The sequence below is a fragment of the Pholcus phalangioides genome, unplaced genomic scaffold (assembly GCF_987345545.1).
Source record: "Pholcus phalangioides strain wild (caught in Gottingen) unplaced genomic scaffold, Ppha-v1.0 ptg000001l_1, whole genome shotgun sequence".
Lineage (NCBI taxonomy): Eukaryota > Metazoa > Arthropoda > Arachnida > Araneae > Pholcidae > Pholcus > Pholcus phalangioides.
Window position 1 is genome coordinate 4,957,253 of NW_028301594.1, and position 12,600 is coordinate 4,969,852.

The following is a 12,600-nucleotide window of genomic DNA, read 5'->3' on the forward strand; positions in this document are numbered from 1 at the left end:
TCCGCCATTTCACTATTTTTCCTCTCACCTGTTTTCTTATACCTTTCTTATTCCTCGCCTCCTTTCCATCTTCTTTAATATATCATTAGTTGTTTTCTGCATCGTTATTAAGTTTGCCCTATGGTAAAGTAATTGAGTCATTGAGATGTTCTAATTGCCCTTAGGAACAGCTCAATCTCTGCTGATCTTGTAGATTGGGGGAGGACGATTATAATTCCGCTTCAGGTATCTCTTGATCCTCCCCCACCCCCCGAAAAAATTCTTCTTGTCTATTCCTCCCTTTTATTTTTCAGGTCAACTTGGGTAACTACCGAGGGCATTTGATCACTCATATCCACTGCCTATGGACCATGTTACCGCCAAAGCCCGAAGTTGGCCACTTCGCGAAGTGGCCAGCTCAGTTTACCCGGCTAATATCCGAAATTCGGGCTTTGGGCGGCACCCATATATATCCATCTCTATATATGCATCACTAAGACATCGATATTCAGATTCCTTTAATCGCTAGGGTTGTCATAATAATTATGGTTAGCTAAGGCTAATTAAGGCTTATAAATGGCCATAATCATCACAAAAAATACGCCAACGTGGCGATGACCTCGAATAATAAGGATCGATGTAGGGATGTATAGAGATCGATATATAGGGGCCGACGAAAGCCCGAATTTTGGACATTGGCCGAGTCAACTGGGCTGGCCACTTCATGAAGAGACTTAGGTAGTAACATATATATATCAAATTGGAAAGATGATCATTATTGGAAAGATGATCTCGTCTATTTCAATTGAGAGCTGGAGTAATAAAGTAAAATGATGGAGAAAAGAGCATTAGAATCAGCCTTTTTTGTTGCTGAATAAATAAAACGAGTGCTCATCCAATCAGTGATTATTAGATGAGCAATCAATCACAATCTCCGTGACTTCCCCCTTGTTTATTTCGAAACGAGCACAAAAGGAGCATCTGTTTTGTTTTTCGCGTTTTTTGTACCACCATCATATAGTTTTTCGTGGAATTATTCATTAATGGTCAAATTATTATAGACTTTATGAATATTTACAAACAAAAAGACATTAATATGCAAAAACATTACACGTATTTATACAGAGGATGTGGAGTTTCATATCCTTATACATCCATTATGTTGTTTTGAACCGTTGGTTGGTGATTGAAACATATTTTCAATTATAAAAGTATCCAAATACTCATACCGTGTTCATTTTAGATACGAGTATGTTATTTACTTTACTAAGATCCGTATATGAACTGAGGTACACAATTTAATTTGTGTGTTGGCGTGCGTGCAGGGCCGTAACTAGCATTTTTGCCGCCCTCACAACTTTAAAATTCGATAATTTCGTAATTGTGTTCTTAGCTCCCGCGTAAAAATGCCACGCCCTTCCCCTACATTTCTCCACCCGGGGCAGTTTTTTTTCCTCTGCCCCCCCCCCCCATAGTTACGGCTCTGTATGTATGGTACCCTACCCCGTCCTCTAACTTACGATTAAAAAGTTGTAGCCTTGTCACTCCTGAGCCTAATAAAAAAATACCATGTATCTTAGGCAATAATCGCCGATAGTATTGTTCATTTTAAATTAGAGGGGGGGGGGGCATCTTAGTATTTAGAAAAGTTTTATTGCAACTGAAAGAAATTTCTTCTCTAGTTCACCCCTTGATATATGCTACTCCCTCCATTTTCGAATTCCATATATAATGTATCGACTAAATTGCACTTAGAAACATTGAGTGTTCTTTTATTAGCCGAAGGAGGCAGAGGAACACAACTTCTTAATTGAAAAATGCAAAACAGGTGGGACCGTATAAAAGAGAGAGAGAGAGAGAGCTTAATCTTTTATACGGTACCACTTGTTTTGTATTTTCTCTCTCTCGGTATACAGGGTGATTACTTAATTGCCCTTGCCATATTTTACTGGTGACCCGTTGATCCTGGAGGCTTACTCCCAATTAGGAAATTTATCCAAATAACGTGTGGACCTCAGATACGTCATTCATGTTGCAATGGATTATAGTTATTAAAATAAAATAAAATAAACTTTTTATACGGACACCCTGTCCTCAAAAACTTAATTAGAAAATTATTGCCCTCTCTGTCTCTCCTTTGGCCAACAAAGAAAATTCTACGTTTCTAAGTGCAATATTCGTTGAAAAAAATATATCACGGTGAAAAAAAATCGGAGGAAAGTTTGTGGAAAGAACGGCATAAATAAGCGAAAGAAGCTTCGTCCGTTAGTTTTTGCTATTCTTTCCCAACTTTTCTCTCCGATTTTTCGACTTCAATTATCTGAGTGAATATTGCAATTTGAAACGTCGAATTTTTTTTTTCTTTTTGGCATCAGGAGAGACAGCGCAACAACATTCTTATTGGGTTATTGAGCACGGAATGTCCGTATAAAAAGTTAATTTTTTTTTATAACTATACAACCCCTTGCAGCAGGAATGACGCATACACGTTATTTGGATAATTTTTCCAATTGGAAGTATGTCTGTAGGATCCACGGTTCGTCAGTAGAATGTGGCAAGGGATTAAGTAACCACTCTGTATATACGGCTCCTATTGGGAAAAAAATGACGTATATCTCTAAAACGGGCACAGTATTTTATTACTTTTTCTAATTGAAAATATGTTTCTACAAACGGACTCCTCACCCAGCATATGTAGGCGAACATTGTTTTCGAGACGGAAGGTATCCACTCTAATAAGACTAAACTGTACAATTTTTATAGTAGTAGAAAATCATTCCACTATATAAAAAAAAAAAGATCTAAATTGAATCTGAATATCAAAAACCGCTGAAACTTACGGTAAATAAAAGGTTATATGAATGCAAATTTCTCTTCTCCTCTTCCTGCTGCTGACAAAAACCAATCATTTAAACACTTAAGAGAGTGCTGTGGTGGTGCTTATGCCTGATTTCGTAACCGCGAGTAATTCACGTGCTCCCTTCATAAACCAGTAAAATACCACATACAAATTTCCATTTGAGTACGATTATGATGCTTTGAGTTTGAGCACATTTCAGAAATGCCTTATAGGTGCTCTTTGTTTAATGATGGGCATAGATGGTGATTCCCCTAACTCGAAAAATATATCGCCCCCCCCCTTCCCCACATACACACAACTCAATAAAGGTATTTTTGTTCAGATCCCAGTTCTGAGAGAGTAACCTACTTTTCTCTAACTCGTGTGTAATTGGTATCATAAATCACGAGCATGGTAACAGCGCTATTTCCGACTATAATAAGCCCATGCACGAGTACGATACGAACATAAAGATTATAATTAATTAAAGAACTTTAATTATATTAATTGATTAACAGAAGTCCCTTTTCTCACGCTAAACGAATTCCAGAGTTTATTATTAGAATTTAATAGGTTCGTTTAAGATTTTAATTAGTACGAGAAAAAAAATACAAATTACCACCAGAGACGTTTATACTACCCATAGTCATCACTTGATTAAGCTCATCTAATTAATCACTGTTTGATAGTGGATAATGGAAATTCCAGCAATTATCTACTACCTCTACCAGTTCAACCGCCGGTTCTCGATTAAAGAAAAAGCATATGCCTTGAAGGATCTATAGAAATATTTGTCACTTTAATTAACCTTAGAGCGACTATAATTACCGATACTAATCAAGATCCTTTTCTAGTCTATTCAAGAATTGAATAAAAGCAGAGATACGGATAGAATTTGAACATGACACAGGGACCACCAACAGTGGTTTCCGACTATTACAACTTCGAAATAATTCTAGGCTCGTCATTAAAATATGCCTCATATGATGCGCAATTACTGTCACGTTCCTCATGTTCAGCGTTTTTTCATTATCTCTCGCTTGATTAAGCCATGGTCAGGAAAAAAAAATGGTTTCGGGATTAGTAATGGGACGTGGGGGTTACGTCAAACATGCATCGCCATAATTTTTTGTTGTGTTGTGTCGTCTCATAGATGTTATCTCGTTTCATTGAAATGACAGCAATGAACTCATTTTTGTCTGGCATCACATCAGAATTATTCAGTTAATATTCGCTCTTATCAATGTGTGACTTCATTCTCTTCTCTCCTATCTAGATATTGAATAACAATCCACAGAAAAAAAAAAAACCGCGAAACCCAGTGTATCATGATGATTATGATGGTGATCTTAACATGGAATCACGTTCGAAATCATTGTTTAAGCAGGTTTTTTTTGTATACATAATTGATTTTATGCAACAAAAACAAAATAAAGGTATGTTATACATATCTCCAAAGTCTAGTGGAAGGGAGGAATTGTATGTATATGGTCAAGGTTTGAATATAAGAGGTCAGTGATGCGATGAACCGACGACGCTGCGCTAATGACATCGAAACCAGAATCTGCCTCATCAAATGGTCATGATTAATTCATGATGCGGAATCGGTTACAGATAATGACAGTAATACTAGCAGGCGTTAAAAAAACATGATTGTTTTTTTTGGGTTACGACCTTGCTTTTTTTCAAACTCTCGAATAACAACTTTCGATCCATAATTTATATTTTCAGAAATTAAGAAAACTGTAAAAATGTCTTATTATGCGGCAATTTAATTTGGTCGCACTTCATTTCTGTTGCGTCGCCATCATTTCATGCTCATGGCTAATTAAACTACTATTACTCAACACTTAGGAAAGCCTCCCCCCCCCCCCTCCATACACGTTCCGGAAATCTTCTAAGGAAAAAACTAATCAGGCCGGCCTGTCGAGATTTCCGGATTCGGCCTGAATCAACAGCATCTAAAGCAGATGCTGAATCTGCTTTAGCTGATGTTGTCTGAATACTCCTTCCGCTCACACGCTTCGAAATACCTTTCAGTTCGCTGTAGGGTGATGAAACGCGACAGACGGCTCACGATAGTTCGGCTCTTGTCCGTTTTGTATTGGGAGTGAATAGACTCTTAATGGAAATCGGAAGAAAAAGCGCGCGTCCCAGAAAAATATGGTTCAAAGAGTAGCTACTCAAAGTGAACATTTTCCCCACATAAAATTGCTTTCAGAACTAAAAGTTGTGCCTAGAGATTGGCACAATTACTTGCGTATAGACGAAACATACTAATTTAAACCTGCTAGCACTGGTTAGCACCAGTCACTGGAAAATCAAAAAATAATCTCTTGCAAACGGCTATTTCACCTCACGAGAGGTTAACGGCGACATTAGGATTTCTGCATGACCCCCACCACATATTAGGACAGAGCCCCCAGGCTTCTTCTTTGCCAAACACCATCTCCGGACGTATCGCCATACAGCTTCAACCTTCAATTTACTACCGATCAAATTGGGTCGGAAATGAAGGTGGTCGCCTCACAGGTTCGGTAGGGGAAAGTAACTTGTTATCTAGGCTCTTCCCGAGGATCGAACCCGCGGAACTAATGGTAGACGAGAATCTTATCACCGCATCCCCCCCCCATGCTACCTTACCGCTCACCGACTCAGATCATATCACCTTATAGCAATGTCCAACCAATGGAGTTGGGTGGGAAATAAAGGCTTCATCTATCGATATTCACCCCAGGCTCGGTAGGTAAAGAACTTATTCTCAATGTTCTTCCCCGGATTCGATCCCGTGAACCCTGACGGAAATCTCTATAGGGTCATTCAAGTATTACGTCAGCATCGGGGGGGGGGACACCCCTCAAAGGGTCTCCGGCACGTGTACGGGCGCCTCTTTAGAATTCCTGTGGGGAATTTCTAATGAATTGGTTATATGCAGGAAAACCTGTTGAGTGTATGTGTACAGGGTGTCCCATAAATTCGTAAATTGTTTAAAAATTCGTAAAACTTGAAGTAATTGGGAAATTCGTATACCGTTAGCGAAAAATATATTCTTACGGAGGGTGATATATATATTATTTCCATCCCACACAGAAAAAATAGTTCGAATTAAAAAATAGTGGCGAAAGAGGACGCTGCTCGAAACCAAATCACTGGAAACGCAAATCAGATCGATTAACAGCTCATTTCTGAATTTTCTTATTACCGGCGCGTACATAAAATTTTCATTGTGATGTTGACATTAGTGGATGAAGCACTATTGGTGAAGTTGTTTTACCTCGCCACACAAATCGCCGGCTGAAGTTTTACGAACGTTTTGCACACAGAATAGATTGAAGAAAAATTCAGGTGCGTTTCTCGTTCTTTTTTACACATTCTTCTAACGAATCGGCACATGCAGAAATGTGTTATGCGTGGCCCTAATGTTGTGCTTTTTTTCATGTTCTACTGGTGCTGTTTTTTTCTTCTTCCGTATTTTGAAGAATTATCGAGACGAAAACCCGAATTCCATCTAAATAAAATAATTCTGTCTAAATATAGACGGCGTTTTATAATACGAGAAAACAAAACGTTCAGCTTTTCTCTGCAAATTTGATCCCACGGATCATATCAGTATAAACACACGTGTACAAGTATAGTATCATTCCTTCCAGATGTTAAAAAAAAAACCAGAACCTAGAGGTCAATAGTCTGATGACTACCTTCGATCGATGTCTATAGAACAAGCAAATCGCTGGTTCTGTTGAATCGATCACGAATCTCTTGTTTGATATTCACCATAACATTGGTGTACATACAGTATTTCTTTTTATGCGTAATTTCTTTATAGGAGAGGAACATCAAACTGCATAATAACACGCATGGCTAGTGAACCGACGAGACCTATACCAGACCCGATTCCTTTTTTTTTTTTTGTTAAGGAAATTCCAAGTTCGCATAATCTTTTGAAAGAATCCTTGATGTGTGGGAATTATCTTCACGGAGACCAATCCTAGAGAAGAAGAAAATTTTTCTTCTTTATTCTGAGATTCGATCTTATATTGCGAAATAAATGTGGTAAAAGATTGACGAGATGATGAAATATATTCATGATTTTTAGAAGCAATAATGCTGTAATATTCTTGCTAACTCAGTATTGGAAATTTCTGGAACTTCGATCGCCCATATCGACTTGTCCGTATTTTGTTTTTACGAAATGTTTCGGAATATGTCATTCGATTGATTCAGCGGGATAGATGGTTAGATTGTGACTAATTCGCTTTGTCAACTATAAATATTATTTACTTGTTTTTAATCATGTTTGAGGTAGAAAAACTGAAAACTTCCAGAGGCATCGCTCCAACTTTTTGGAATTTTTACCGATGCTAGTCACTCTCTAGCACTGTCATTTTGAGCAAATTTTTTGGATCCGAAATGGAAGAAGTTGTATTCTTTGAGTGATTTGTTAGTTTTTGAATGATTCTACAACAATTAATTTCTCACCACTTTTTCACAACAATGTTTTTCAAAAACTTTTCGCAACAATGCATTTCCAAAATTTTTCATTAATTTTTCACAACAATTTTTCATTAATTTTTCACAACAATTTTTCATTAATTTTTAACAACAATGTATTTTCAAAATTTTTAACAATGCATTTTCAAAATTTTTAACAATGCATTTTCAAAATTTTTAACAATGCATTTTCAAAATTTTTAACAATGCATTTTCAAAATTTTTCACAACAATTTTTCATTAATTTTTAACAACAATGCACTTCAAACATTTTTTTTCTGCAACCATTTGAATTTTAAATAGCTCTTTCAGCAGCAATAAGTCTCTCCTTTCAACAACAAGATTTTGGACTTTTTTGAAAAATTTAATACTTGTACAAACTACAGAGTTTGATTCCCAATCAGATCTTTTTCAACAAAGCAACACGTGTTTGCCAATGTGTTTCAAAGTAGTTTTGTCGCAAAAATGTCTCAAAGCAGTTCTGTGATAACAGTGAATTTCCAACAACAGTTTCTGCAACAAAGACCTTTTTCAACAATAACTTCTGTAACAAAGACCTTCTTCACTAATAACTTCTGTAACAAAGACCTTCTTCAACAATAACTTCTGTAGCAAAAACCTTCTTATTAATTCTTTCTTCAACATAGAATTTTAAATCAATTCTTTCTGCAAAATCTAACTGCAAAATGTTATTTTCGAGCAAGTCATCTAACAACGAATTTCGAAGAATTTCTTCATATGAAAATGACACCAAACACACTTCAGACACCAAAATTTTCAACATTTCTTTCTGCAACAGTGAATTTTAACAAATTTTTTTCTGCAAAATTTTAATTTCAGGCACTTTTGCTTTTTGGCAGCAATGAATGAAAATAGAAATGAAATTTAATTATTACCTCTTCGAATCTGAGCCAAAACTGATTATTTTAAAAAAAAATCTTTTTGATTGATTTGTGTTAATTGCATGTGAAAATACCTTCTAAAAATAAAATAATTAATCAATCAATTCATCTAATCAATAAATTTCAGTCCATATCTTTATTAGAAATTAGATACCCTTACGCATACCTCATTAAATCATTTAAAACCATTAAAAACTGTTGAGAATGAAGGTAAGCATCTGTGTACCTCTTCAGCGAAGCGGATTCTGTATATCAGGGCTGGTCAACTTCTCACTATTCAAGGTCCAGCATAATGGTCAGTGCAGCGTCGCGGGCCACCTCAGAGACGACACTCCGATGTATAAGCAGCATCCATATTACGCAGAAAACTCGCAGATTTGTATGTGTCATAAGTAATATAGTGGAAAACGGGCAATTTAGTCATCAAAATTTTAATGGGCTCCACGTCTTCATAAACTGATACATATCCATTGTTCTTTTTTTTGGTTCCTAGCTAGTAGATGCGATGCATTAAAAAATGTTGTTTCTTTTGCAAATTGGTCCATTCAATTACATCCATAGTTCGAAATTTTACAGACTAAACATTTTTCTACATTTTCCTGCAATTATTTTTATCCCTTACTCCTGATTTGGCAACCGGTGGGGTCATGCGAGTCGAATAGACGCTGAAGGAATTGATTCACGTACCGATAGACTTCGAAAGGAGTTTTATTATTGGGATGGAAAGCATGCCAAAAGCCAGTCGTGTGATGTATTGACTATCATGGGTAAATGATAGTCAATACATCGTGATTGTACCAAGATAAAATGGACTAGCATCGCATGGACCAGGCAGACTACCTGTGAAAAAATGCGCACACGCACCTTTGCTTAAAACCTGGTGCTTCTGTATGTTCATGGAATTACACGGACCCATATTTGCGATGCATGTATTCCTATTACTTGAGTTACCGTCTTGGAACAGAATTCTGGTTTGAGAAAGGTTAGTTTGCCTCAACGTGGAATGTCCCCAACCTGCTATGTCGAAATTTAGAGATAGATGACTGTTTCTCTGTTTTTGACACAAAAAAATCGTGTCTGCATGTAGAACTCAATGACACAATATGAACCTGACCAGCCCTATCACACATTTTTGCTCTTTGGCATTATTAGGGTCTGCATAGCCTAGCCGGTTGTAATTTCGAGGTGGCATCTACTTCGGAAAGGTTTCGCCACTGTGAGCAGAACACAAAATATGCATTCAGCTTGAAAAACAAAGACCACAAAAATGCAACTTTCCCAACGAGGTGACGGAATTAAATGGAGTAAAAATGCCCATAACAAATTTTAAGAGCAATGCATGTATACGAAAAGGCAGTGTGATGAGAACATAGCTAATTACTAGAGCCCGGAAGTTTAGGCACTAAAAATACCTAAAATAGACATTGAAAAAATGACATTTATAATAAATTAATGAAAAAAAGAAAGAAAAAAAAGAACCAAAAGCTACGATATTAAGAGTCCGAAACTGGCTGAAAACTCACTGAATCGATTGTTTAAATAATAGATTATAATAATGCGAGTAAAAATAGAAAAAATTATAGAAAATATATAGAAAAATAGAGTACAAATATATATATAGGAAGTCCACGCCGATGAAAATGGTGTACGCCCGGTCAAAACTTTACATGCCCTGGGCATGTCGGGCAATTAGTCCAGCCCTGTTTCCTCATGCGAAACGTAATAAATAAACACTAGAAATACATGGACGTAATAAACGTTTTTGTAACGTTATTTTAATGGATCAGGCTCATGAGAAAGCAGAACATCATATTAACCGATATTTCACTGTATCAGATTATTATATATAGATGGGCACAACTTATCAAAATAACCAATTATTCTATAAATTATTACGAAATTTATTATTCGGATAAAAAAAAACGATAGAATAAAAAATATAACCAAAATTGAATAGTAATTATAAAGTCGAAGATAGATGACGCTAAAAACAAAACTATTTAAGCGCGCACAAAATCGAAAACGCAACTACAGCAGTGTTTCCCAAAGTGGGTAATATCAACCCCCAGCGAGGCGATGGAATGGTCCAGGGAGCGGTAGAAGCTGTGGCTTTTGAAATTCACGAATAAACATAAATCAGTATCGAAATAGGAATTTACTTCAGAAGAAATTAAAAACGGCATTTTTACAAAACAAAGTTTGAAAATAAGGGGGAAAACGGCATTTATATGGCATTTTGCTTGAACTTCTGGGCTCTCTACTAATCGCTATTAGCACTAGAAATAATGAATGTAAATAGTCTATTAATCAGGTCTGCTGTGGAAAATTATGGCTTAAATAATGATTAAAAAAAAATCAATTTAATACGCACTAATTTTTGGTAGTGCTGGCCACTCCTGCTGTATATTATTTCCACTACAAAATTTGTTATTTATTTTTTTCAAATGTAAAAGATCGAATGAATAAAAAGAAAAGTGCTGTAGAAAAGTATAGCTATACTGTACGAATGTTGAATTAACATTGAAATACGATCATAGTTTTTTACAACAGGTTGCAGGTATTGTGCTGAGGTAGACGCAAACAAAATTCTGAGAATATTCAGTAGAACCTCATTACCACTCAATATATTCCACGATTCAAACTATATAAAAAAAAATTGTGAAAAGACAAATCCAGTGACGGATTCATCGCGACAGGCAAAATCCAAAGTCACCTTCCAGTTTGTGGAATGACCTACAAAAGCCTTGACCAATCGAATTTAACACCCAAAACGAAGATAAATATCTTACAAACGTTCGAACAAAACTGGAGAAAAATAAGTATACTTCTTTTGCAATCAACCAATAACGTTTTGGCCATTTTCTTTGCTTTGATACTGTTCGAAGCGAGGCAGAATTTCGTCGTCGATATCATTGATATCATGCGTGAAATCAAAGCCGCCCTTAGGGGGGATGAGCGGGCCTCGAGTTTTTGAGGGGACCCGCACTTACGCTACTTCTTTCATTTATTTCTGAATTTTATCAATCCCGGAATCATGAATTCTCATCAATTTTGGAGTTTTTTCTTTCATTAATTCTGGATTTTTTTCTTTCATTAATTCTGGATTTTTTTCTTTCGTTAATTCCGGATTTTTTTCTTTCATAAATTCTAGAATTTTTTTTTTTCATTAATTCTGGAATTGTTCCATTCAGAAATTCTGAATTTCGATCTTTCTCTCTCTCAATCCCGGAATTCTGAATTCTCATCAATTTTGGAATTTTTGCTTTCACTTCTGGTCTTTTTTCATTTACTAATTCTGAATTTTGATCACATCCTGGAATTCTGAATTTTATGAATCTCGGATTTCTAAATTTTCATCAATTTTGAAATTACAAATGTGGCTCCCTTATTATTTTCGCACCGTTGCCCCGTGTCTGGTGAGGGTGGCCCTGCGTGAAATGATAAGTAAAAATAGTCGAATACGCTCAAAAACGGGTATGCCATGGTCGACTATATTGAACGCCAATAAAATAATGAAATACCAATTTACAGAAGATCGAAAAATTAAGGGCTATAAACCGATTAATTTTCTTTCTGCATTTCGATATACAGCACTAAAGCAATTGAAACGCAACAGTAAGTACTTACCTTAATTTCTTCACATCTCAAGATATGAAAATAAAGAGGCTTGTGCCGATTCAACCAGCAATCTGCATGGAAGAGAATAAATTATTGTGAATGATCGATTGATACTCATTAATCATTACGTCCAGGAAAATATCCAAGCCAGTCAGACGGAAATAACATATTTGACTTTGACCGCAAAAATTTTAATCATAGGTTGCATAAAGCCGGAATTACACTATAAAAGTTTGATAAAAGATCTGTTACAAAACTTAAAGAAAAAAAACAACCATTAAGGCCGTGATTACACTATAAAAGTTTGATAAAAGCTCTTTTGTAAAACTCCCAATCCAACCAATAAGCGTATTGGTTACATTCGAGCAAATGCAACTGATGATCTTATTGTGGTTACATTTTTCAAGTCTTATAAAAGAACTATTCTAAAACTTTTATAGTGTAATCCCGTTGATCCTAAGCCTATTGGTATTGAATTTTAATACGACATAACAATGCTTTCAAAATAATATTTCTTTTCGGAAAGTTCTTTATAGAGCAGTAATTTCAAAACTTTGTGCTGTTTGGATATTTTCGGTACAAAGGTGAAAATATTCCGTGAGTGTACGGGTTGGGGTCACACCAGACCATATTGAATTTTGTACAGGGTGATTTTCCATAATTCCCCCTTGCCGCCTTTTACTGATGAACCGTTGATCCTAGAGGCATACTTCCAATGAGGAAAACGTATCAAAATAACGTGTAGAACTCAGATATGGCCATTCATGTAAC

At 36.0% G+C, this 12,600-nt stretch overlaps 1 protein-coding gene across 2 annotated transcripts in view; it reads right to left on the minus strand.

Annotated features, from left to right (window-relative positions):
* The window catches only part of LOC149089725 (CD109 antigen-like), a 105,716-nt gene that overhangs the window by 68,521 nt on the left and 24,595 nt on the right, over positions 1-12,600 (minus strand). For both annotated transcript variants that reach the window (XM_089240921.1, XM_089240768.1), the window contains exon 2: positions 11,839-11,900. The gene's annotated coding sequence lies outside the window, so the exon portion shown is untranslated. The remainder of the gene's footprint in view (positions 1-11,838; positions 11,901-12,600) is intronic.